The sequence below is a fragment of the Ranitomeya variabilis genome, chromosome 2, assembly GCF_051348905.1.
Source record: "Ranitomeya variabilis isolate aRanVar5 chromosome 2, aRanVar5.hap1, whole genome shotgun sequence".
NCBI lineage: Eukaryota > Metazoa > Chordata > Amphibia > Anura > Dendrobatidae > Ranitomeya > Ranitomeya variabilis.
Window position 1 is genome coordinate 455,376,152 of NC_135233.1, and position 27,060 is coordinate 455,403,211.

Genomic DNA, 27,060 nt, shown 5'->3' on the forward strand with positions numbered 1-27,060 from the left:
ATGCAGGAACTAAACAGAGCACATCTGAATACATTGATAGCCGGCAAGGGAATGACAGAAAGGCCAGGTAAAATAGGAAACACCCAGCCTCTGATGGACAGGTGGAAACCAAAGGCCGCAACCCACCAAAGTCACCCAGTACCAGCAGTAACCACCAGAGGGAGCCCACAAACAGAATCCACAACACATCCTACTCTTGGTCGAGTCAACACTGTTTTCATTACTTTTTTCTTCCTCAACAGCATTCTGCATTAATTAGAAGAAGTTTTGCTCCTGGAATGCGTAGACACCTTTGGATGCTACAGAGCATGTGCATCTACTGCTTGTTGCTGCACATGCTCAGTTTCCTACAACCATTGTTACTTGATACTGTGCATGCTCCGCTTTTTACAGTTTTCAATGTATTCCATTTATTCCAACTGTGCCCACAGAAATCTGAACAGGTGCCAATTATGGCAGACTTCTGCTCCGGAAGAAATAGGGCAGCACATACTACCACGTAGCTGAACAAGATCCTAGTTGCGTGAACTTTGCCTGAATTTTCTTCAGGGTCTAAATGTATTTTCTTTATCTCACAAATCAACACTATATATTTAATTAAAGTAAGCTACCAAGTTGTTTTATTTGTTTTTTAAAAACATGACTTTATTAAAGTCATTGTAGGTAATCGGAAAACTCCTTTCACTGTACTCCGAGCATATTGAGCGACTCGTAAATGAAACTGCTTGTGTTACTTATCAATAATCTTGTTGTGCAGTTGTTCTTGTGTGTTAATTACGTTGTTCATAGCTGGAAACAAGCAATCTCTACTTGATGAATGATGTGACTTTTTCATACCAGTAGGTTCTTCCACTGATGATTTAAGAGCGCCATAGCAACAGAGCTGAAGAATTATACATTCATTTATTTTGCATTTGAATTGATTGCAGTCCATATATTTCATTTTTAATAGATTTCCTTAAAGTTTATCTGGCGTACTTTTGCACTTTGTATCTTAAGATGTTTCATATAAACGTTATATCTGCAGTTTTTTTTTTATAGCTCCTGAACATTGAGCACTGATTAGAGAAAGGCTAGTAGTAGGTAGAATTATCTATTAACTATATAATATGTGTAGTAACTGAAGATCACATTAATTTTCAATAAATATAACTGAGCAGAAGGGGACAACAACAACAATAACAAAAATAATAAGGGGACAACAACAAAAATAATAAAAACAACAATAATAATTCTAAGAACAATAATAACAACAACAAGAATAATATTATAAATAAAATATATAGATTAACACTTTCCTGCCACAGCCAAGCTTTCTTTTAATCTTTCTTTCTTAATCATCTTCTGACAGCCATAGCTATACGAGGGCTTATTTTTTGCAGGAAGAATTGACATTTTGAATGACACCTTTCACTTTACCATACAATTTGCTGAAAAGATAGAAAATAATTTTATGGGGGGGTATGGGGGGGAACTGGAGGGTGGAATTTTTATTCTTAATTTTTACACTGTTCTCAGTGCGATGAATAGAACTTGTCAATTGAGATGGCAATCGATTTTGGCTTGAATTTAAAGGGAACCTGTCACCCCCAAAATCGAAGGTGAACCAAGCCCACTGGCATCAGGGGCTTATCTACAGCATTCTGTAATGCTGTAGATAAGCCCCCGATGTAACCTGAAAGATGAGAAAAAGAGGTTAGATTATACTCACCCAGGGGGGGTCCCACTGCGGTCCGGTCCGGGGCCTCCCATCTTCTTACGATGACGTCCTCTTCTTGTCTTCATGCTGCGGCTCCGGCGCAAGCAAACTTTGTCTGTCCTGTTGAGGGCAGAGCAAAGTACTGCAGTGCGCAGGCGCCGGGAAAGGTCAGAGAGGCTCAGCGCCTGTGCACAGCAGTACTTTGCTCTGCTCAGACAAAGTACGCCGGAGCCGCAGCGTGAAGACAAGAAGAGGACGTCATCCTATGAAGATGGGAGGCCCCAGACGGGACCGCGATGTCCATCGGATCGGACGGCCCGCCCAGGTGAGTATAATCTAACCCCTCTTTCTCATCTTTCAGGTTACAACGGGGGCTTATCTACAGCATTACAGAATGCTGTAGATAACCCCTGATGCTGGTGGGCTTAGATCACCTTCGATTTTGGGGGTAACAGGTTCCCTTTAAAAAAAAAAAAAAGCTGTGATGGCAAGTATTATATATACACATATCTGAAACAATATTTATAGCGCACATATTACATACCCAGGTTGGAAACATAGGTACAAGGTCCCCCCCCCTATTTTAATGTGAGAGTGATACATAACTAAACAGTGGAGAAATCCTATGAATTAAACACACAAGAAATAGGACGAATGTTGGAGTCGCCACAAAACACCACAAAAGTATTATAAAATAATAATTTATTTAGAAATATTTAAAATAACCATTATATACGTCAAGGTCTAGTAAATAGGAAATGATGTAAAAACATCACACTCAAATACCAGCATAAACCACATGAAAATCGGTCTTCATAAAAAGTCATAGCAATATTGAATCACAGTGCCCACAACCTGAAATAAAGCTGGAAGCGGTATATTCTATTTAGTATATAATAATTGCTTATCCATAAGGAAGGATCGATGAGCCCACCACACTCCCGACGCGCGTTTCGCGTAATTGCTCTCCCAAGGGGAAGGGGCCTTGAAAAGGGTATCTTAATGCGTGAGAACACTAAGGGGGCTTCAATAGGGGCAAAATTACTTTGTAAGGGCTGCAAAGTTGTGAGCCAAATACTAATTATTTTTCTATCTTGTGGGTGGAGTGGGCAATTAGGATTTCTGCTATGTGGCCCCATGATTTCTATGTACACCCCTGCATAGGAGTGCCATGATGGTGGACACAAGTCCTGGTTGATGGCGAGGGGCTCCACTCTGTCTAACCACTTAGATACTGTATTGAAGATTGACTGCAGCATCTAAGGTTTACACTACAGTTAGAGATATATGTCATATTTCGAAAAGGGGTTGACGTACCATAACATACCTTGCAACATCTGAGTCCCAATTCATGGTAAATTATAAAATTGCACCCATTTTGTCCAGGTAAAATCTCAAAATGATGCGTTAGTTACTAAACTCTTGTGTCGGTAAATGATTGGCGGCAATACAGATGCACGCTCAGGACTTATGGTCTGGCTTAATCATTGGTATATTAATATGACTGATTTATGATGAAATCTACCAAGCACTGGTACGGAGAACAAATGCTTGTGTAGATAGAGTTAAATACTTTGTGGACAAATAGATATTTCATCATGAACTTGCCAATGGGGGCAATTACATTTCCTATATTTACTCTGAATCTTGACAAATTCCTTTCTTTATTTTCCGACCAAAAAGAAAATTGTACAAATTGTTTTTGCCGTCTCTTTCTCATTTCTTTTATAATAATATTGTATGGGCAGCTAAGAAATCTAGAAATGGACTGTCAAAACTATCGATCTTTTTCTTTATTTCTTCAGAACTCGAGAGACTCTGATGTCATCTTTAACCAGGGAGATATAATTGTTGATCAATACTTCCATGATGAATTTCAGAAGTTTTATAGAAAATCCCATCACTTAAAATATAATTTTAAGGGCATTCTTGAGAAAAACTGAAAAACTGGTTAATTAAATCCTGAAAGATCTTTATTGGAAAGGCCAATACATAAGAATGAAAATATTGGAACAGGGCTAAGAACAGACTTGTGAAATTAAACTCCTGGAAGTTAGTTTTATGGAAAAATACATTGCCTTGGAGAGGTTAGTTCAAGACTCTGAAATATCTACATTATTCTAGAGTTTAGTCAGGCATTATTGTGATTTTAAGGCCGTGTTCACATCATCCTTTTTTTCCTCAAAAGCAGAAGTAAAACAATTTAGGGGGCTTTCAGGAAATCACAGAAAAAAATAAAGAAAAATGCAAAAAAAAAAATAAAGATAACATATTTTAATGTTTTTTCTATTTTTATTTATGCCTTTTTATTGTATTGTAAAAAAGACCAACAATTCTCTTTAAGGCAGGGATGCACTCTTCTGGCTTGGTCTAGTGATTGTATTAACACAAAAAAGCATAAAAACAAGAAAACATATTGCAGCCATTCAACTCTTAATCTATTTTTCTTTATTCCTAAATTGTGCTATATTGCAATCAAATCTGAGAAATATGAAAAGATCTCTGGTGTGTGTCTCAGTAACTCAGCCACGTCCTCCTCTTCCTCCTCACTGTTCTGTGTGTGGCTTTAAAAGGAATCTGTCAATAGGATCAACCCTCCTAAACAGTGTATATGGGCACACATGTCATAGGAAGTTGATTAAAATGATACCTTGATATCTGCGATCCAATATTTGATTCCCGAGAAACACCGGATTACGTACCGGTAATGCTCTTTTATAGAGCTACGACAGCACCCACTGAGAGAGGGGATCTGCCCCTAGGAACAGGAAACCCTACGGAGAGATAAAAGGGGCGGTCCCCCTCGCTCCCACAGTTTGGGTTACAGAGATTGCGAGGAACCGCCCACCAGTTTTAGTATGTCATTCTATATTAACATTCTATCTTAACTAAATTACGTATATTTACAAGAACCAAATCACCCTTAATAGTGCTCATATGCAAACTAATATATATAAGGGAGGGAAGTGAAGGGGTGCTGTCGTGGCTCTATAAAAGAGCATTACCGGTACGTAATCCGGTGTTTTCTCTTCGCCACGACAGCACCCACTGAGAGACTTTCAGAGATAGTTATTTGGGGGGGATTATTGTGTTAAGAACTGATCTACCGAAACACAAGTCAGTGGAGGCAGATAAATCTAGTCTATAGTGACTATAGAAGGTAGTAGGAGACGACCAGGTTGCGGCCTTACATATAAGTTCTATTGGAACCTCCCCTCGCTCTGCCCAGGATGATGCTATCGCCCGGGTGGAATGTGCCTTTACAGTCTCAGGTGGATCTTCCCCTTTAGACGAATAGGCCAGGTATATCGCCTCCCGAATCCATCGGGATAATGTGCCTTTTGTAACACCAGCTCCTTTCTTTTGACCCTGGAAGGAAACAAAGAGAGCCCTGCTCTTCCTCCAGGGACTAGTCCTATCTAGATAGGTTATTACAGCCCTTCTCACATCTAAAGTATGGTACTTTTCTTCCTGATTTGTAGGGTTATCATAGAAGGTAGGAAGAAGAATTTCTTGAGATCTATGGAATTTAGTACACATTTTAGGCAAGTAGGAAGGGTCTGTTTTTAGGACAATCCTATCTGGCAATATTGACATAAACGGAGGATCTACTGATAGCGCCTGTATGTCACTTACCCTTCTTGCCGACACTAAGGCGACAAGAAGAGCCGTCTTGAGGGAGACATGTTTAATGTGAGCAGAATGTAGAGGCTCAAATGGGTGATCTGTTAAGGCTTCAAGGACCAGATTAACATCCCAAGGCGGTGAATGGGGAATATGGACTGGTTCTGCCCTCTGGCAGGCTGAAATGAATCTGGATATCCACCTATCTCCTGCAACGTTGTGACTATACAAAGCCCCTAACGCAGAAATTTGCACTCTTAAGATATTAACTGAAAGGCCTAAATCACGTCCTCTTTGAAGAAATTCAAGAATAATAGAGACTGGAATTTCCTTTGACAGGGCTGAGGGATAGAGGCTTAGAAATTTCTTCCATACTTTCACATATATTGATGTAGTGGATCTTTTCCTACTCAGCAATAGGGTATCAATTACTTTCTCAGAGAAGCCCCTTAGCTTTAATAGCTGCCTCTCAAATCCCAGGCTGTCAACCGTAGACCCTTCACATGAGGGTGGTTGAAGGGCCCCTGGAAAAGCAGATCTTGATTCTCTGGGAGAATCCATGGATCCGAGACGGACATGGCTCTGAGCAGGGAAAACCATGGTCTCTTTGGCCAAAATGGGGCAATTAAGATTATATTCGCTCTGTCCTCTCTTATCTTCCTGATTACCGTTGGAAGAAGAACCATTGGGGGAAAGGCATATGCTTTCTGAAATGTCCACGGGATCTGGAGGGCGTCGAGAATATCGGGGTTGTCGGATCGGAACATTGAGGCGAATGTTTTTACTTGCCTGTTGTCTCTTGTAGCGAAGAGATCTATGTCGGGCATACCCCATTTTATAGTTATCATCTTGAATATCCGACGATTTAACACCCACTCCCCCTGATGGAGGGTATGACGACTGAGAAAGTCTGCTTTTGCGTTGTCTATCCCTCGGACATGAAGTGCTGATAAGGACAGAAGATGATTTTCGGCTATAGTCAAGATGTTTTCGGTTATAGACATGAGAGTGCCTGATCTCGTTCCGCCTTGATGGTTGACGTAAGCCACTGATGTCATGTTGTCTGAGAGTACCCTGGTATGTGTTCCGTGCAACTGTGGGAGGAATTCACATAGGGCATGATAGATGGCTTTTAGTTCTTTTTTATTAGATGAGTCGCCTAATTCCGTAACCGACCACAACCCTTGGACAACCTGGTCCCCCAAGTGTGCCCCCCAACCATGAGGGCTGGCATCCGTAAATATTATGTTTGAGGGTTTAACCTCCCAGGGAACCTCCGCTAACTAGATGATCTGGTTGTAGCCACCAGGTTACGGATTGGATTACTTCATTAGAAAGGGAAATTTTACCGTCTAACCGCCCTTGTAATTTTATCTCCTCATGTAAAATTGTATACTGTAAGCACCTCGAGTGGAACTGGGCCCATGGAACCGCTGGGATACATGATGTGAAGGAGCCAAGCAAGGACATACCTTCACGGAGGGAAATTATAGATTTATCTAGTATAGACTGAACTTTATTCCTAACTGTTATCTGTTTAGTTTCCGGGAGAAAACATTTTTGACTTACAGAATCTAATATAATTCCCAAAAATACCTGACGAGTAGTAGGGATTAGCCTAGATTTTTCCCAATTTATTAACCATCCTAAGTCCTGCAAGGATGAAATCATACGACATAATCTTTGCTGACATTGTGAGGGGGATTTACCCACTACTAGAAGGTCGTCTAGGTATGGGATTATGAGGGTGTCTTTTAATCTTAAATATGACATGATCTCTGACATTAGTTTAGTGAACACCCTTGGAGCAATTGATAGCCCAAAGGGCATTGCCGTATACTGAAAGTGCCGGACACAACCATTCAACACAACCGCTACGCGGAGAAACTGTTGATGTTCTTTAAAGATTGGCAGATGGTAATACGCATCTTTCAAGTCCAGAACCGCCATAAAGCAATGGGGAAACAGGAGTTTTACGGTGGATCGAATAGATTCCATTTTAAAGGTTTGATTTTCTAAGAAGGTGTTCAGCTTTTTAAGATTTATGATGGTTCTGAATGATCCATCAGGTTTTGTAATTAGAAATAGCGGGGAATAGAACCCTTTCCCCTGCTGAAGAAATGGAACCTCCACCAAAACTCCTTTGGATAGAAGATTCATTACTTCTTGCTGTAATGCTTCCTGTTGAGACTGTGATTTTAAAGAAGTCAATAGAAATGAGTCCGAAGGGACTCGGGCAAACTTTAACTTTAAGCCAGAGGTGACGAGGCTATTTGCCCAAACGTTCGATGTTATTCTTCTCCATTGGTTTGAGAAGGAGGATAATCTACCTCCCACAGGTAGATCTGCCTTAACGGGGCTTGTCTTCAGTTTTAAAAGGGCGCTTCCCAAAGAATGCACCCCTCTGTTTGGTGTCTCTAGGGGTCCAGCGATCTTGGTTTTTAAAATCTTTTCTTTTATTAAATATTGGCTTCCGGAATGCTTTCCTATAGAATGGAAGGTAATTATTATTAGGGAAGCCTTTCTTTCTTTCTCCCGCCTTAGTTAATATTTCGTCCAGTTTGGTACCAAACAGGTACTCACCCTGACATGGGAGGCCACACAATTTGGACTTCGTCTGGGGATCGCCTTTCCAGCCCTTGAGCCATAGGGCTCTACGTGCCGCATTTGTGAGACCTGCTGATTTGGCCGCCAGGCGTATAGAGTCGGCAGATGAATCCGCCAGGAAAGCTGCAGCTCCTCTAATTAAGGGTATAGAGGACATCAGTTTGTCTCTAGAAAGACCATTTTTAAGTCCTTCCTCCAAGTCACTCAGCCAGACCAACATAGATCTGGTGGTGCAAGTAGCGGAGATAGATGGCCTGAAGGCTCCCGTACACGACTCCCAGGCTCTTTTTAATAGTGAGTCGGCTTTACGGTCTAACGGGTCTTGTAATGAGCCAGAATCCTCCACAGGTAGCAAGGATTTTTTTGATGTGGATGCTACCGCAGCGTCCACTTTGGGTGCTTTTGTCCATGTCGAAAACTCTTCATCATTGAAGGGGTACCGTCTTTTTGAGGATGTAGGCAATCCTCTTTTGCCCTGGCTTTCCCACTCTTTTTTAACTAAAGTTTTTATTGCTGCTATCACCGGAAAAGAAGGCCTTTTCTTTTCCGATAAGCCGGCAAACATAATATCCTGCTGTGTTCTGGGGACTTTAGAATCCTCGATGCCCATCGTATTACACACAGACCTGACAAGGTTGTCAATACTGTCGGTGGGAAAGCATGTATCCTGGTCTTCCTCAGAGGATACATATTCGTGGGAAATATCAGAGTCTGCTTTCTCCACGTCAGAGGATGGATCAGATATAGGGGATTCGTATCCTCTTTTACCCTTGGCACGCGGTTCTTTATCTATACTATGTAAGGCTTGTAACTCCTGTCTGATTAGAAGCCTGATGTCCTCTGATTTAACTGAGGCTTCCTCCCGCAAGGTGGAATCAATACATAACTTACAAAGCCTCTTTTGGTAACTATCCGGGAGGGGCCGGAGACATAATGCACACTGTTTGTGTTTCGTTTTTTCAGTTTTGTTTCCCTAGGTGTGTAGAAGGAAAAGGGAACACTAGTCAGCCTATGTGGGTAGATGCACACTTACCCCAGTGAAGCCTTGACAGTACCGATTGACGAGGGGGAGACCGAGACAAAGGACCAGCCTGGTCCGACTTTTTCCTTGAGGATCCGCTCTGCTTAGAGCGACTGCTGCTGCCACGAGTACGTGGGGTAGATGCGGCGGTGTCTTCTACAGAAAGCATCGCAGGGATCTGCGATGAATCCATTGTGGACGCCGGGGCGATGCGCCGGCGTCCTTTTCATATGGGGGCCGCCATCTTCTTCCGGTTGAACCCGGAAGTGCTAACCACTTCCGGGTCGCGGCCCTGCATTATGCGCCTGCGCTGCCACCGGAATCAGCGCAGGTGCCGTCTGTCTCCTCCCTCACCCCGGAGGATACCGCAATCCTCCCGGGGAAACAATGGACCTCCATGCTGCCAGAACGCTCTACAAGCGGTCCTCTCGCGCTTGGTCCCACAGACGATCCCCAGGTGGATTCCCATGAGCCAGAAACTCCCACAGCTCTGGCCTCACTGCGCCTGCCAGCAGAGGGGGGAAGCTGAAAAGGAACCCCCGACGCTGCATCCAGCTCTGGAGCCCTTGCCGTCCTCTCAGGTAAACCGCACAAGCGGCATCCAGGCTGGGCATCCTCTTCTCCGTGGATTCCCGTAGGAACAGGAAACCAAACTGTGGGAGCGAGGGGGACCGCCCTTTTATCTCTCCGTAGGGTTTCCTGTTCCTAGGGGCGGATCCCCTCTCTCAGTGGGTGCTGTCGTGGCGAAGAGAAAACACACATTTTTCTTAATATGTAAGTGGGCTGTTAAGATCTATGGGCAGCACATAGATCTACCTGAGAATTTTCAACCAGAGCTTATTTTAAATGAAAAGTCAGTTACCAGTATAATACATGTAATGACTGACAGTCTGCTCTCTTGATCTACATGTCTCACCCTGGTAATGACCCCTTTCATTTACAATAAGCTATGGAAGCAGATTCTTGGGGAGATTTATGTCCGGCCTATAGCTCTTAACAGCTCATTTACATTTATTAAAAATGTGGATTTTTATTGAAAAAGACATCAGATCCCAGATATTATTGTATCATTCAGCTTCCTATGACCTACATGCTTATATAGTTGACTTAGGAGGGTGGATCCTACTGACAGATTCCTTTAAAAAAAAAATGGCTACAGCAGAAGACTCCCCTGCACTGCCCTCTGTGCAGTAGGATAAAAGTTTACTTAGTCCCACCCCCTTGCCTAAATGTCCAGGCTTCAGGCAGGCACTAGGTGAAGATGGAACTGATAAAGCAGTAGATTAATGCCTGTGTTTTCTGCAAGATTTCTACAAACTGACTATTTCAGGATAATTTAGAAAATGCTACAGACTAAGGCTTCATTCACATGTCCTGATATTTCCAGTACAGGAAAAACAGTACCGATGCTCTCTGTGTCCATGTGTTACATACATGTGGCATCTGTGTGCCACATCAGTCTGACACATGTACCGGCACCTGGAAAAAGCCATACAGTTCATGCTGCTCACAGGTGTCAGATGCTGAAGGCAGATCTCATCATGGTCGACTGGTCTCCTTGAGATAAGCGTGAGCAGTCGACAATGATGGAAATTGTATTCAGCACCCGCTATGTACATCGTGCATTAAATAAACAATTAAAAAACAATGGCATCAGCTCCCGCATACTTTATATAACCAGCAGAGGGAAAACTGACTGCTGTGGGGTGATGTTAATCTGGGAAAGGGGTCAATGTCCCAAAAGGTTCCCAGGTTATTAATCACAGCCATTAGCTCTACGGTGCTAGCGGTGATGTCATGAAGGATATTGCAGTTCATCATCCCACTCCCACTGAGCTGACCACGGGAACAGCTGGCTGTGACCTGCAGTGACCTCAATGATGTTACGGCTGGTCACTAAAGTTGCGTATCAAGCTCAGCTGAGTGTCTCCTGGATTCATGGCTGAATGGTCACATAATGCCATCGCTCAGCCATGCAATCCAGTGAAGCAGAGTTGGGCTCTTTGTGGGACAAATGAATTTTCATTGGACAGATGAGGAATATGGTGTTTTATTATTATTAATTTTGCGGTAATAAATGGGAAAAAGAGGGCGGGGAGTGTTTATTTCAAATAAATGAGGGTGTCATTCTTTCAATTAAAGGACTTTTTGCCATATCTTTGCCTTTTTTATATTTGACTATGATGGTTAGTAATGGGGGAGTCTTAAAGACACCTCTTATTTACTAACCCCTGGGCTTGGTGTCAGAGGCCATAAAACAGCTGACATCAACCCCAAATCTATTTCCCCACTTGTCATCGAAAAAGGCCAAGTGGGAAGAGAGAGGCTAAACACCAGATTTGGCGCATCTTATGGATGCGCCATTTCTGAGTCGGCTGAGTGTTCTTAGCCTGGTAAGGGGGGCAATATCCTTGGCCCCTTCCCAGGCTATTAATGTCAGCCTACAGCTATCTGTTTAGTGTTTGCTGGTTAGAAATTATAGGGGGGCCCCATGTCTTTTTTTCTGTGGTTCCCGTAATCTAACCAGTAAAGGCTAAGCAAACAGCTGTAACTGTTAATAGCCTGGGAACCTTTAAGATATTGGCCCCTTTACCAGATTATTAACATCAGCCCACACGGTCAGCTTACCCTCTGCTGTTAATAAAAATTACAAGGGAGCTCACGTCATTTTTTTTAAATTGTTTATTTAATACATGATGTACATAGCAGATGCTGAATACAACTCCCATCAATGTTGCCTGGTCATGCTGATCTGAGGGAGACCAAACTACAATGATGAGAGCTGCCTTCAGCCCCTGGTGCCTGGGAACAGCGTAAACTGTATGGTTTTTTCCAGGCGCCGATACGTGTCACACTGATGACATACAGACATGCAAACACCTCTTTACATTACTTTTTTTAAAGTTATGCTATATTTGCAGTTACAAAATGACTTCTTGCATTTATTACTTATAAGCTATAGTGGCCATTTCTGTAGACTGCTTATAAGTTTAGACCACTCTTCAGAAAAAAATCTTCACCAATGTGTCAATATCTCTGTTATTTTGCAATTATCTGGTAATTGAGACCCAGAAGAATCATTCAGATAAAAAACCTTAAATTTTCTTTGTGGTGGTTTTCTTAGCCCCCTTTATAATTGCGCAGTCTATCCCCCAAATCCCCAACTTGTTGGATCAATTCTGCCATCTACTCATTTACTTGCCAGGTGAGACGAAACAGATTATTTGAGACTTCTATTTCGTATATCAAAACAATATTACTCTAGAGAACACTTTCATTCTTGTTTTCTTCTTTAAAATATGGTTGCAATCAAAATTACTCAACCCCCATTTTAAATTAAGTTTATTAGCAAATTTTTCTACATTTCTGCTATTTGCAATAAACCGAACCAATAAATATTTAAATAGCTCAATACAACTAATATAATGTGGTTTCTCCAATGTAAGACAAAATGCCATGTTTATTTACTACTGCAGTCTCAGAAGTATTTCGCCCCTGGAATAGATTTCCTCAATAGTGCACACAGTTGTCTCAAGCACCTCATCAAAGGCTTTATTAGTTGTATCAGGTGTGCTTGTGATAACATACATCAAATACAGTACTTAAACTGGCTAGGGATTTGATGGCTGTGATATTTGATTGTATGCTAGAAATTAATATCCCCTTATCAATCATCTATTTTTTTTCCATGCTAAATAACTTAAGAATTTAGTTTTACCTTAGACAGTCATGTCACACAAAAAATATAATTTAATTTACCATATGTCTACTTTATGTTGACATTTCTATATATCTATTTTTGGAACAATTAAACTGCTTCTAAGTTCTGCAGTAATTTTTTACATTTTTAAAAAACTAAGAAATCTTTTGCTTGTATGTTTTTTGTTCTTTTAGTTAAAGAGGACCTTTTACCAGTTTGGACATGTTAAACTGGTGACATCATAGAATAGTACCTGCAGAGCTGAGTAAATCGTAGCTTTTAGTTTTATATTTTTCCTCTCTTTTGCAGAGATATTCGCTTGTAAAGTTTAAATTAATATTCATGGGTGTTACCAGAGATTTGTCTCTCGGGGCGTGTTCTTCTTCCCCTGTATGAGGTTTACCAATCGTAAGTAGGCAGTATTATGCAGGGGAGAAAAAAAAGCCATCTTCTCACTGATCTCTGTAGCTACTGTGTAAAGATAAACCAGAGTGGCGCTATGTATATTATGCAGGGGAGGAAAAAAAAGCCATCTTCTCACTCATCTCTGTAGCTACTGTGTAAAGATAAACCAGAGTGGCGTTATGTATATTATGCAGGGGAGAAAAAAAAGCCATCTTCTCACTCATCTCTGTAGCTACTGTGTAAAGATAAACCAGAGTGGCGTTATGTATCATTACAAACTCTTGCAGATCTCATTTCATAGTCCTGCCAGCTCTCTCTCTCTCTACACTGACTTGACGCGAGATGAAATTTAGAAGTGTTTGTAATAACACTTAACTTAGATCTACTGCAACTGTCCAAAGTAGCTACAGAGATCAGTGAGAAGAGGAAATAATGTAATTTCTACCATGCATGATACTGCCTGCTTATGATTATTCAACCTCATGCAGGGAAAGAACTATACACTACCAGAGCCAAATCTCCAGTAATGCCTGAGCTTTAAATAAACTATAAACTAAACTTTACAGGCTAATATCTTCACAAAAAAGAGAGAACTAAAAAAACAACAATTAAAACTTTGTTTTACTCAGCTTTGCAGCCGCTATTCCAAAATGGTAAAAAATTACAAGAACTGGAGTGCATGCAAAGGAAGTGACGATATGTCCAATGACTGGCTAATGGATTTACACCTTTGAAAGTTGTTGTGCAACATTAGAGATATGGGAAATGCAATTGGGTAACTACAGTGGGTTCTGAGTGAGGACAGGTACTAGAAGCATAAACCAAGTTGTTTTTATATAGCTCATAAGGAGCTTAGTTTGTGTGTATGTGTTATAAACCTTAATTGTCTAACAAATACATCACCCTGATGAAGCCCTGGATATGCTGATAGGTGGGGTTACTTCACCCACACATGGGTGATCAACATCTAATGACAAGTCTAACATATAGAACAGTCCCAGCAAATACCCAAGATAGTGCAAAATTACAGTCTCACCCTTCCGCAGACTCACCTGGATTAGAGAAGCTGCAACTTTGGGGGATCCAGGGCCTACTCACTCCACCAGTAGCACCCAGATTTTAGTGGCCACCCACAGTGAGGAGGTAAAGAAAAGCTTAGGAAGCCGACAGTCCATTGAGGCACATGATCAGGTGACCGGAGGGTCCCAACCTGGTTTCCTCAAATGTCTCCATGGTTTCAGTGATAGTCAATGGAGCAGATCTGTATTCTTCCAACTAGGGCCATGGTCCCTTAAGCTGGCATCCTGTAGAATGTCAAATCTGTGTTCCCCTTGCTGGTGCCATGGTGCCTTGGCTGTTGTTCTGTTGAGTCTTTCTGCAGAAAGATATAGATCCTTTTTATACCCACAACTGTGGTTCACGTCATCATCCACATGTTAAGGGGAAGGTGGAATGAGATAAACTCTCATGGTTTGACTCTTTAGTCAATCTGCATAGTTTGTCCTGCACAGTTTGGCATTTCAACAAGCTACATGGATTTATACAATGGGTAATCAATATGCTTGTAAAGATAGATTGTTCAATGACCCTGTGTCCCTGTCCTCCAAGGATAAAGAACCTGTAGGAGTTGATATAGGAGGCAAACAGCAGCCATTCAACAATTCACAAACATCACTTCAAGAGTCAACATTCAGATTCAGACTATTGTTCACAGGTCTCTTGACCCACTGAAAATATAAGTATAGCATAATTAAGATGAAATACTGTGTCATCACAGTATGTTTTACTATGCTTGCTCAATAAAAACTTTTAAAAAATATATATTTTAAACACTTATTTTAAACAGCCCCCTCCACATCTCCTGGTGTAATGGCCTGTCTCCTGGTAGCGCATCCAGCCTCTGGATACTACGCTAATTCTAATTTCCCTATCAGTAAGTCTGTAGATTGAGAGGAAACCAGAGAAAACCCATGCAAACATGGGGAGAACATGCAAAACTCCTTGCAGATGTTGTCCTTGGTGGGTGTGAACCCAGAACCCCAGCTCTGCAAGAGGAACAGTGCTAACCACTGAGCCATTAGCAATGGGTACCAAAGTGCAGTATAGTTAGATATTGTCCCCTTGGGTCAAGTTTAAAGGGATCCTGTTTCCATGGTTCCTGTTGAGAATTCCATTCTTGGGCTCTCTCCGGTGGTTGTAAATGGCACTTTTGTGAATTCTGCCCTTGGGCTCCCTCTGGTGGTTTTGAGTGGAATTGCTGCTCCTTGGGTTTAGCATTAGCAGCTGCTTCCACTGATCGTCTCTCCTGGCTTTGCTATTTAGCCTGGCTCTGGTCTTCAGCCAGTGCCAGCTGTCAATGTTTCTTGGTTGGATTCAGATCTCTCCTTGGATTTCTCTGATAGCCTGTCCATTTCAGCAAAAGATAAGTCATTGCTTTTCTTTTGGTTGTCCACTTGCTGTGGACTTAATCGTTCAGCTCATGTTATGTTTTTTCTTGTCCAGCTTGTCAGTATGATATATTCAGCTTAGCTGGGAGCTCTGGGGAAGCAGATTTGCCCCTCCACACCGTGAGTCGGTGTGGAGTTTTTTTGTAAACTCTGTGTGGATTTTTAGCTTTTAATACTGACCGCACAGTATCCTTTTCTATCCTGTGTATCTAGTTAGAATTGGCCTCCTTTGCTAAATCTTGTTTTCATTCTGTGTATGTCATTTCCCTCTCCACTCACAGTCAATATTTGTGGGGGGCTATCTTTCCTTTGGGGTTTTCTCTGAGGCAAGATAGCTTTCTGTTTCCATCTTTAGGGGTAGTTAGTTCTCAGGCTGTGACGAGGTGTCTAGGGAGTGACAGGAACATCCCACGGCTACTTCTAGTGTTGGTGTTAGGATTAGGAACTGCGGTCAGTACAGATACCACCTCCTCAGAGCTCGTCCCATGTTGCTCCTTAACCACCAGGTCCTAACAGTACAGCTGGCCAGCAATGTGTTGAATGCATCTCAAAAGAGGGAAAAAAAAAAGTTCTGAGCCATTTTTTTTTTCTTTGCAGTCTGTTTTGTCTTTTTTTTTTCCCCTTAATCTCTGGGTGGTTCAGGATTCTGGCGCTGACATGGATGTTCAGGGTTTGTTCTCTCATGTGGATCAACTCGCTGCAAGGGTACAGAGTATCCAAGATTATGTTGTTCAGACTCCGGTTTTAAAGCCTAGAATTCCTACTCCTGATTTGTTTTTTGGGGATAGATCTAAATTTCTGAACTTTAAAAATAACTGCAGATTGTTTTTTGCTTTGAGACCCCGTTCCTCTGGTGACCCCATTCAGAAGGTGAAGATTGTCATTTCTCTGCTGCGTGGAGACCCTCAGGACTGGGCATTCTCCCTTGAGTCAGGGGATCCTGCATTGCTCAATGTAGATGCATTTTTTCAAGCACTCAGATTGCTGTATGACGAACCTAATTCTGTGGATCAGGCAGAAAAAACCTTGCTGGCTCTGTGTCAGGGTCAGGAAGCGGCAGAAGTATACTGCCAGAAATTTAGAAAGTGGTCTGTGCTCACAAAATGGAATGAGTATGCCCTGGCAGCAATTTTCAGAAAGGGTCTTTCTGAAGCCCTTAAAGATGTTATGGTGGGGTTCCCCACGCCTGCTGGTTTGAACGAATCAATGTCTCTGGCCATTCAGATTGATCGGCGCCTGCACGAGCGCAAGGTGGTGCCCATATGGCAGTATCCTCTGAGCAGAGTCCTGAGCCTATGCAATGTGATAGGATTTTGACTAGAGCAGAGCGGCAGGAATTCAGACGTCAGAATGGGCTGTGTTTTTACTGTGGTGATTCTGCTCATGCTATTTCTGATTGCCCTAAGTGTACTAAGAGGGTCGCTAGGTCTGTTACCATTAGTACTGTACAGCCTAAATTTCTCTTGTCTGTTACCCTGATTTGCTCACTATCGTCCTTTTCTGTTATGGCATTTGTGGATTCAGGCGCTGCCCTGAACTTAATGGACTTGGAATTCGCCAGACGCTGTGGTTTTTCCTTGCAGCCTTTGCAGAGCCCTATTCCCTTAAGGGGGATTGATGCTACACCATTGGCCAAGAATAAACCTCAGTACTGGACACAGTTGACCATGTACATGGCTCCAGCACATCAGGAAGATTGTCGTTTTCTGGTGTTGCATAATTTGCATGATGTTGTTTTGCTGAGTTTTCCATGGTTACAGGTACATAATCCAGTGCTGGATTGGAAATCTATGTCTGTGACTAGTTGGGGTTGTCAAGGGATACATAGTGATGTTCCTTTGATGTCAATTTCCTCTTCCCCCTCTTCTGAAGTTCCTGAGTTTTTGTCGGATTTCCAGGATGTATTTGATGAGCCCAGGTCCAGCTCCCTTCCTCCTCATAGGGACTGCGATTGTGCTATTAACTTGATTCCTGGCTGTAAGTTCTCTAAGGGCCGACGTTTCAATCTGTCTGTGCCAGAGCATGCCGCCATGCGAAGTTATGTTAAGGAGTCTTTGGAGAAGGGGCATATTCGCCCGTCTTCGTCACCGTTGGGAGCGGGATTCTTTTTTGTTGCCAAGAAGGATGGCTCCTTGAGACCCTGTATAGATTATCGCCTTCTCAATAAGATCACGGTCAAATTCCAATACCCTTTACCTTTGCTTTCTGATTTGTTTGCTCGGATTAAGGGGGCTAGTTGGTTTACTAAGATTGACCTTCGAGGGGCGTATAATCTTGTTCGTATTAAACAGGGTGACGAATGGAAAACAGCATTTAATACGCCCGAAGGCCATTTTGAATACCTTGTGATGCCATTCGGGCTCTCTAATGCTCCATCTGTGTTTCAGTCCTTTATGCATGATATCTTCCGGAATTATCTTGATAAATTCATAATTGTATATTTGGATGATATTTTGTTTTTTTCCGATGATTGGGAGTCTCATGTGAAACAGGTCAGGATGGTATTTCAGATCCTTCGTGCTAACGCTTTGTTTGTGAAGGGGTCTAAGTGCCTTTTTGGAGTTCAGAAGGTTTCTTTTTCGGGTTTCATTTTTTCTCCCTCGGCTATTGAAATGGATCCTGTTAAGGTCCAGGCCATTCATGATTGGATTCAACCCACATCTGTGAAGAGTCTTCAGAAATTTTTGGGCTTTGCTAATTTTTATCGCCGTTTCATTGCTAACTTTTCCAGTGTGGTTAAGCCCCTGACCGATTTGACGAAGAAAGGCGCTGATGTGATGAATTGGTCCGCTGCGGCTGTTGAGGCCTTTCAGGAGCTTAAACGTCATTTTACTTCTGCCCCTGTGTTGCGTCAGCCGGATGTTTCTCTTCCTTTTCAGGTTGAGGTTGACGCTTCTGAGATTGGGGCAGGGGCCGTTTTTTCTCAGAGAAGTTCTGATGGTTCTTTGATGAAACCATGTGCCTTCTTCTCCAGAAAGTTTTCGCCTGCTGAGCGTAATTATGATGTCGGCAATCGGGAGTTGTTGGCTATGAAGAGGGCATTCGAGGAGTGGCTACATTGGCTTGAGGGAGCCAAGCATCGCGTTGCGGTCTTGACCGATCATAAGAATCTTATTTACCTTGAGTCTGCCAAGCGGTTGAATCCTAGACAAGCTCGATGGTCCCTGTTTTTCTCCTGTTTTGATTTTGTGGTCTCGTATCTTCCGGGATCTAAGAATGTGAAGGCTGATGCCCTTTCTAGGAGTTTTTTGCCTGATTCTCCGGGAGTCCTTAAGCCGGTTGGTATTCTCAAGGAGGGGGTGATTCTTTCTGCCATCTCCCCTGATTTGCGGCGGGTGCTTCGGGAGTTTCAGGCTGATAAACCTGACCGCTGTCCAGTGGGGAAACTGTTTGTTCCTGATAGATGGACTAGTATGGTAATTTCTGAGGTTCATTGTTCAGTGTTGGCTGGTCATCCTGGGATTTTTGGTACCAGAGATTTGGTTGCTAGGTCCTTTTGGTGGCCTTCCTTGTCGCGGGATGTGCGTTGTTTTGTGCAGTCCTGTGGGACTTGTGCTCGGGCCAAGCCTTGCTGTTCCCGTGCTAGTGGGTTGCTTTTGCCTTTGCCGGTCCCTGAGAGGCCCTGGACGCATATTTCCATGGATTTTATTTCAGATCTTCCTGTTTCCCAGAAGATGTCTGTTATCTGGGTGGTTTGTGACCGGTTTTCTAAGATGGTCCATTTGGTACCTTTGCCTAAGTTGCCTTCCTCCTCTGATTTGGTTCCATTATTTTTTCAGCATGTGGTTCGTTTGCATGGCATTCCGGAGAATATTGTGTCTGACAGAGGTTCCAAGTTTGTTTCTAGGTTTTGGCGGTCCTTTTGTGCTAGAATGGGCATTGATTTGTCTTTTGCTTCAGCATTTCATCCTCAGACAAATGGCCAAACTGAGCAAACCAATCAGACCTTGGAAACCTATTTGAGATGCTTTGTGTCTGCTGATCAGGATAATTGGGTGACCTTCTTGCCGTTGGCCGAGTTTGCCCTTAATAATCGGGCTAGTTCGGCTACCTTGGTTTCGCCTTTTTTTTGTAATTTTGGTTTTCATCCTCGTTTTTCTTCAGGGCAGGTTGAGCCTTCTGACTGTCCTGGTGTGGATTCTGTGGTGGACAGGTTACAGCAGATTTGGACTCATGTGGTGGACAATTTGACGTTGTCTCAGGAAAAGGCTCAACGTTTTGCTAACCGTCGTCGGTGTGTTGGTCCCCGGCTTCGTGTTGGGGATTTAGTCTGGTTATCTTCTCGTCATGTTCCTATGAAGGTTTCTTCCCCTAAGTTCAAGCCTCGCTTTATTGGTCCTTATAAGATTTCTGAAATTATCAATCCGGTATCTTTTCGTTTGGCCCTTCCAGCTTCTTTTTCCATCCATAATGTTTTCCATAGATCTTTGTTGCGGAGATATGTGGTGCCCGTGGTTCCCTCTGTTGATCCTCCTGCTCCTGTGTTGGTTGAGGGGGAGTTGGAATATGTGGTGGAGAAGATTTTGGATTCTCGTTTTTTGAGGCGGAAGCTTCAGTATCTGGTCAAGTTGAAGGGTTATGGCCAGGAGGATAATTCTTGGGTTGTTGCCTCCGATGTCCATGCTGCCGATTTGGTTCATGCTTTTCACTTGGCTCGTCCTGATCGGCCTGGGGGCTCTGGTGAGGGTTCGGTGACCCCTCCTCAAGGGGGGAATACTGTTGTGAATTCCGTTCTTGGGCTCCCTCCGGTGGTTGTAAATGGCACTTTTGTGAATTCTGCCCTTGGGCTCCCTCTGGTGGTTTTGAGTGGAACTGCTGCTCCTTGGGTTTAGCATTAGCAGCTGCTTCCACTGATCGTCTCTCCTGGCTTTGCTATTTAGCCTGGCTCTGGTCTTCAGCCAGTGCCAGCTGTCAATGTTTCTTGGTTGGATTCAGATCTCTCCTTGGATTTCTCTGATAGCCTGTCCATTTCAGCAAAAGATAAGTCATTGCTTTTCTTTTGGTTGTCCACTTGCTGTGGACTTAATCGTTCAGCTCATGTTATGTTTTTTCTTGTCCAGCTTGTCAGTATGATATATTCAGCTTAGCTGGGAGCTCTGGGGAAGCAGATTTGCCCCTCCACACCGTGAGTCGGTGTGGAGTTTTTTTGTAAACTCTGTGTGGATTTTTAGCTTTTAATACTGACCGCACAGTATCCTTTTCTATCCTGTGTATCTAGTTAGAATTGGCCTCCTTTGCTAAATCTTGTTTTCATTCTGTGTATGTCATTTCCCTCTCCACTCACAGTCAATATTTGTGGGGGGCTCTCTTTCCTTTGGGGTTTTCTCTGAGGCAAGATAGCTTTCTGTTTCCATCTTTAGGGGTAGTTAGTTCTCAGGCTGTGACGAGGTGTCTAGGGAGTGACAGGAACATCCCACGGCTACTTCTAGTGTTGGTGTTAGGATTAGGAACTGCGGTCAGTACAGATACAACCTCCTCAGAGCTCGTCCCATGTTGCTTCTTAACCACCAGGTCATGACAGGTTCCCTCATATAAGGTACGGCCTGCACATTTTTAGCATTCTAGTACATTCTAGTATGCAGTACGTCTGTCTCCAATCCCCTATGCAAGGCACAAAAATAGTTCTTTTTTTATAGTCACAGACGGTGCGGTTCGGTCCAGTGGGCATCTCTGTTCTTCGCCCCTTGTGATCTCTGCCCTCCTTCATGTGGATGACATGTCCTACATCATCCACACAGTGATCCTATGATGCTCCTACACAGGCACACTTTCACTTGCCCTGCCAAGGGTTGAGCAAAGCACTGTAGTTCCCATGCACTGGCTTTCTCTACGGGTCATTTGCGCTCTTTGGCCTTTCCTCGCGCATGCGCACTACAGTACTTTGCATTCCTGTCAACAGGCCAGGGAGAAGTATGCCTATGCAGGAGTGCGATGGAGGACATTGTGTGGATGATATAGGAAGCGTCTTCAACATGAAGCAGGGAAGAAGGACGTTAACTATAAGAATTGTGTATGTATAACGTGGCACAGCTGTAAAGGTGCTCAAAAAATGGTTCCCACACCAGATTAATAATAAAGTAATTTTTTGGCACTCAACTTGTAGTATATACTATAGATGAATTTTTATTAGCAGTCTCTGGTATAAACGTTTAAGTCAAACAGCTGACCTTCTTCAGTACACCAATTGCTCATGGGGTGTCTGAGTAGATGAGGCACTAAGAATGTGCAGAGTTTTATGTTTCATGGCATGGACACAGACATGATCCTAAATGGGTCCAATGGTCAATATTGATCAGAGGTGGCTCATAATATGAGTCCAATCTTATTTTTGCATAGGCTGTAAATTTCTGGTCCTCAAAAGGAATCTGGTTCTGTTAGCAGAAGTAGATGAATCTGTGTGTCAAACTGCTGTGCATGGGACCTGTGGGATATAACCACATAATTTACAGCCTATGCAAAAATAAGATTGGACTCACATTATGAGCCACCTCTGATCAATATTGACCATAGGACCCATTTAGGATCATGTTTGTGTCCATGGCATCAAACATAAAACTCTCTGCACATTAGTGCCTCATCTGCTCAGACACCCCATGAGCAGTTGGTGTACTGAAGAAGGTCAGCTGTTTGACCGAAACATTTATACCAGAGACTGCTAATAAAAATTCATCTATACTACAAGTTGAGTGCCAAAAAATTACTTTATTGTTAACTATAAGAAGACCAGGGACACCCATCGGACCAGATCCGAGTGAGCCGTATGTGAGTATAATGAACGCTTATATTCCACTACAAACAACATCTGCAAGGAGTTTACATGTTCTCCTTGTGTTTGCGTGGGTTTCCTCCAGGTTTTCCAGTTTCCTCCCACACTCCAAGGACATACCCATTAAGATTTAGATTTGTGAGACCCAATGGGGACAGAAATGATAATGTCTGTAAAGCCCTGCGGAATCAATAGTACTACATAAGTGGAGCGCCCCCACTGCCGCAGGGCCGAGGGGTACCCGGTACCGGGCCTCTCTGTCTCAGTTCTGGGGTTGTCACGGTAGCTAGACCCGGCCCGTGACCCTGCTGAGGGGCGTCCAATGAAGGTGGAGAGTGATGTTGTTGTGGTGTGGTGCAGGTCGCGGTGAATAACGAGGACACCAGGTTGAAGTCTCTTTACCTCTTTACTGAAGGCTTCAGGATCCTCAGTCCGGAATACGGTTAACCAGGCTACCTGAGTCCGGCCGGTCCGATGGCACCTCCAGAGTTCCCTTTGCAGGTGGAAATCTGTGCTTACCTTCTAGCGCTTGTGTGTTGTGGTCCTCCCCTGCTGTGCTTACGGGATAGTCCCCACAACTGTTTGTGTCTGTTTCTGAAGTTCCCTCACAACCTCGATTATGATGTTCTTCTTCGTCCCCCCAGATGATATGGCTAGGACGCACCCGTATGACGGGTAGGCTTGGAGCTCTTCCAGGACCCTAGTGTCGCCCCTCTCCAAATGTTGCCCCCTATGTCGTCTTAGGTGATTTGAGTGAGACAGCTCGCCTATAACTGACTGTCCTGCCATAGGTTTGAAGTAAGGCCTGGAGCTCAATACTTCCTCGGCGTTTCCGGCCACCGGCTACGCGCCTCAGTAGGATGTTGCCTCGTCTTACAGCACGACTCCTACTGGTATTTCTCCTTGTTGCGTTGATCTCATTTCTCACTCAGCACAATAAACCTCTCTTCTTGTCCTTTCTTGGGGTACTGCCGCGATGAAGTGCAGGCGCGGTCCCGTAACGTTCTTTCTGTTCGCTAGGCCTCTGTCAGGATCCCACCCCTGACAGGGACCCCCCTGAATCTTCCCCTGCAACACCCTCTGCCACAGGATGTTGCCTGGTTCCAACCCAGTCAGCTTCTGACTAACTTCCTATCTAACCCCCAGTTTTACCAGATTGTGAGGAGTGGCCTAATACATAGCACCCTTAGCTCCCCCTGGAGGCCAGACTGTGAAGTGTATTGGTGTCTGTGATACCTGGTCAGGTGAACTCCTTCAGTGCCATCAGACGTACCATAGCCCCCCTTAGCGGCGGAGCATCAGTACTGCAACGACCAGGACTCTGGGGCGCTGCATAAGCAAAAAAAAAAAAGGAAATAAGTGATTGGGAAATAAGTCTGTAAAATTGTGATCTTTATCATTTTATTTACAGTGAATAGATAAGTGCAATACGTTTTTAATCACAAAAAAAGAGAAAATTGAAAGGCATAAAGACAAAAAATCGACTTACTGGTGGAGATGGTGATTTCTGAATCAACGACACCCTTCACGGTATATTCACGGTGTGTGGAGGTGCTTGCTGAAAAACACATATGAAGTAATCCAATAATAAGAAGAAAACAGCCGCACAACTCAAATCTTCCGTGGAATAAAAAACCTTTGTCCTTTATTTCATTTGCACAAAGTGGACAAGGTTATAAGGGAGGGATGTTAGCAGAACACACAGAAAAAGGAGACTACCGCCGTTTCGCGTCTTGCACGCTTCAACGGGTCCTCACATGGACGGTAAGTGATGGAAGATAATTTCACATCATGTCATCTGAGCAGTCAAATCGTCCAGGAATCCCATAAGATTACAAATGGTCAAAGAGAAGCCATGCTGAGTAAATATTTCTATTAAAACCTTGTGAATAAAATGAATTTCATTGAGGTCATCAGATCAGTAATACTATGTATATGCTTCACCTCTCGTTGCATCAAATTCTGCTTTGTTAATGACTTTCATAAAGAAATATTTGCTACATAAGCTGTACAGTGTGTTTCCTTGCAGTACAAAGATGTCTTCATAAATGTATCAAGAACTCCCCTGAGGCAAGGTCACCTCGTCTATGCTTTCATGAATGTTCTTTTCAGCAACCTCACGTAAAAGCCTATAGATTTACATAAGCCTTGGCATCTTGTACATTATATATGAAACTTTACACAACATTAAATGCAATGCATAAAAGAAAAATAAACAGTCATGATCCAGAAATATATCACATGCATGTCAAAAGGTACACAAACTGACAAGTTGGAAAACGATAATTAGTTTAGGTAATTATTTGATTTGTTCATCATGAGGGTTTAGTTCATATTTGCTGACAACCATAGCATAGTATAATCCAAAAATCACCTCAAATAGAAATACTAGAAAAAATAATGCTATAGAAATAACTATGTACAAAAACTTGTGTAGACCCCCTGATGAAGTTAATATGCAAAACGCGCGCCGGGGTACTGGGCACTTTAATGATGGCGAGTGTTGGTGCTACTGGACATTAAACTTTATTTTGAAGCTCTGGTCGGGGTCATCTCTTCTGTATATTAATTATCTTATATCTTATCATCCAGTCTGGTTGTGGTTTCATTGAAGGCTCTATATATGAATTGAGGTTTTTTTTTTATAATAACTATAATAATATAATCATGTTTATGGCCCCTTGACTATTTTTATGTGTCTGATTTTGTGCAAGCATTTTAAAAAACTAATTGTTTTTATTTATTACTGATTTATTTATTTTATTGCCATGTTATGATATACTATTGACCCACTATGCCTTTCCTTTTCTTGGGTTTCATCTGGGTCTTTTTAAGTTTTTATTACTCAAATTTTTTTATTGCCATGTTATGATATACTATTGACCACTATGCCTTTCCTTTTCTTGGGTTTCATCTGGGTCTTTTTAAGTTTTTATTATTCAAATTTTTTTTATTGCCATGTTATAATATACTATTGACCCACTATGCCTTTCCTTTTCTTGGGCTTCATCTGGGTCTTTTTAAGTTTTTATTATTCAAATTTTTTTTATTGCCATGTTATGATATACTATTGACCCACTATGCCTTTCCTTTTCTTGGGTTTCATCTGGGTCTTTTTAAGTTTTTATTATTCCAATTTTTTTTATTGCCATGTTATGATATACTATTGACCACTATGCCTTTCCTTTTCTTGGGTTTCATCTGGGTCTTTTTAAGTTATTATTGTTATTCAAATTTTTGTGTGTTGATAAGTAATTGTGATTAATACAATTATTTTTGCATAGTTTTTTCTATAGCATTATTTTTTCTAGTATTCCTTTGGTGAGTTGATTATTGGTTTATAATGCTTTGTTTGGGAAACACTACTAATAATTTCTATTAGCATGGGTCTTTGGATCAATTATTGGTCATTAACCATAGCATAGTAACATAACAGCTTGTAGGGCTGGAAAAAAAATCTATCCAAATAAACTAAAACAAAGATGTAGAAGAAATAACTGACATTGTGGCTACCTAACCAAATGCCAAAGATCTAAAACCATCCTATTCCTTTTATCTAATCGCGAGTAGAAGACAGTTCTAGAAACCTGTGATAAGATACTTTTTGATTTTAAAAGGCTTAAAAAATAGATTTAAAATAAAAAAATAGAAATGTTAAAACGTTGCTAGAATCCTTGAAAACACAGTTGTCAATCAGGATATTGTAATGATAAGTGGAGACGGAGGGAAAGATTGTTCTTATGGATTAGCGTTAGTATGCCAAAGAATCATTCAGGAATGTATTAGATGAAATTTGAGGCTAGATGAGGATGCAAGGAAAATCTTTAAGCAAAAATTAACATGAAAATTACAGTATACTAAGTATGCAAATTGCCTCTTCTGAGAAAAAGAGGACTTTACTCTATAGCGCCACCTATTGGAAGTAGCGATCCTACAAGTCACAATCAACCCTTTAACGAGTCGTGCAATATGACTTAGGATAAAAGCCAAATCAGTATCTCTGCGAATTGAGATACTGATTTGGCTTTTATCCTAAGTCATATTGCACGACTCGTTAAAGGGTTGATTGTGACTTGTAGGATCGCTACTTCCAATAGGTGGCGCTATAGAGTAAAGTCCTCTTTTTCTCAGAAGAGGCAATTTGCATATTTAAATTCCCAGAGGAGCATTGCACGGCGAATAAGCCTCCTTACCTTGACAAGCCAGAGATGGTATGTCACTCTCCATAAGGAGAAACGTTACCCCTTAGACCCCACTCCAGAGCCTCTCACCTAGCCAAATCAGTTCTCATGCTTCGCACTGACGAGGGCCAATAGCCCGAAACACCGTGTCTGCGAATTGAGATACTGATTTGGCTTTTATCCTAAGTCATATTGCACGACTCGTTAAAGGGTTGATTGTGACTTGTAGGATCGCTACTTCCAATAGGTGGCGCTATAGAGTAAAGTCCTCTTTTTCTCAGAAGAGGCAATTTGCATATTTAAATTCCCAGAGGAGCATTGCACGGCGAATAAGCCTCCTTACCTTGACAAGCCAGAGATGGTATGTCACTCTCCATAAGGAGAAACGTTACCCCTTAGACCCCACTCCAGAGCCTCTCACCTAGCCAAATCAGTTCTCATGCTTCGCACTGACGAGGGCCAATAGCCCGAAACACCGTGTCTGCGAATTGAGATACTGATTTGGCTTTTATCCTAAGTCATATTGCACGACTCGTTAAAGGGTTGATTGTGACTTGTAGGATCGCTACTTCCAATAGGTGGCGCTATAGAGTAAAGTCCTCTTTTTCTC

The 27,060-nt window shown here is 42.4% G+C and overlaps 1 long non-coding RNA gene across 1 annotated transcript; it reads right to left on the reverse strand.

Annotated features, from left to right (window-relative positions):
• Window positions 1–212: 212 nt before the first annotated feature.
• LOC143809582 (uncharacterized) lies at window positions 213–23,200 on the reverse strand. Its single transcript, XR_013222348.1, has 3 exons — window positions 22,672–23,200; window positions 14,109–14,431; window positions 213–1,430 (listed from the first exon to the last, which is right to left on the reverse strand). It is a non-coding gene; the product is annotated as an uncharacterized LOC143809582 (long non-coding RNA).
• Window positions 23,201–27,060: the final 3,860 nt, after the last annotated feature.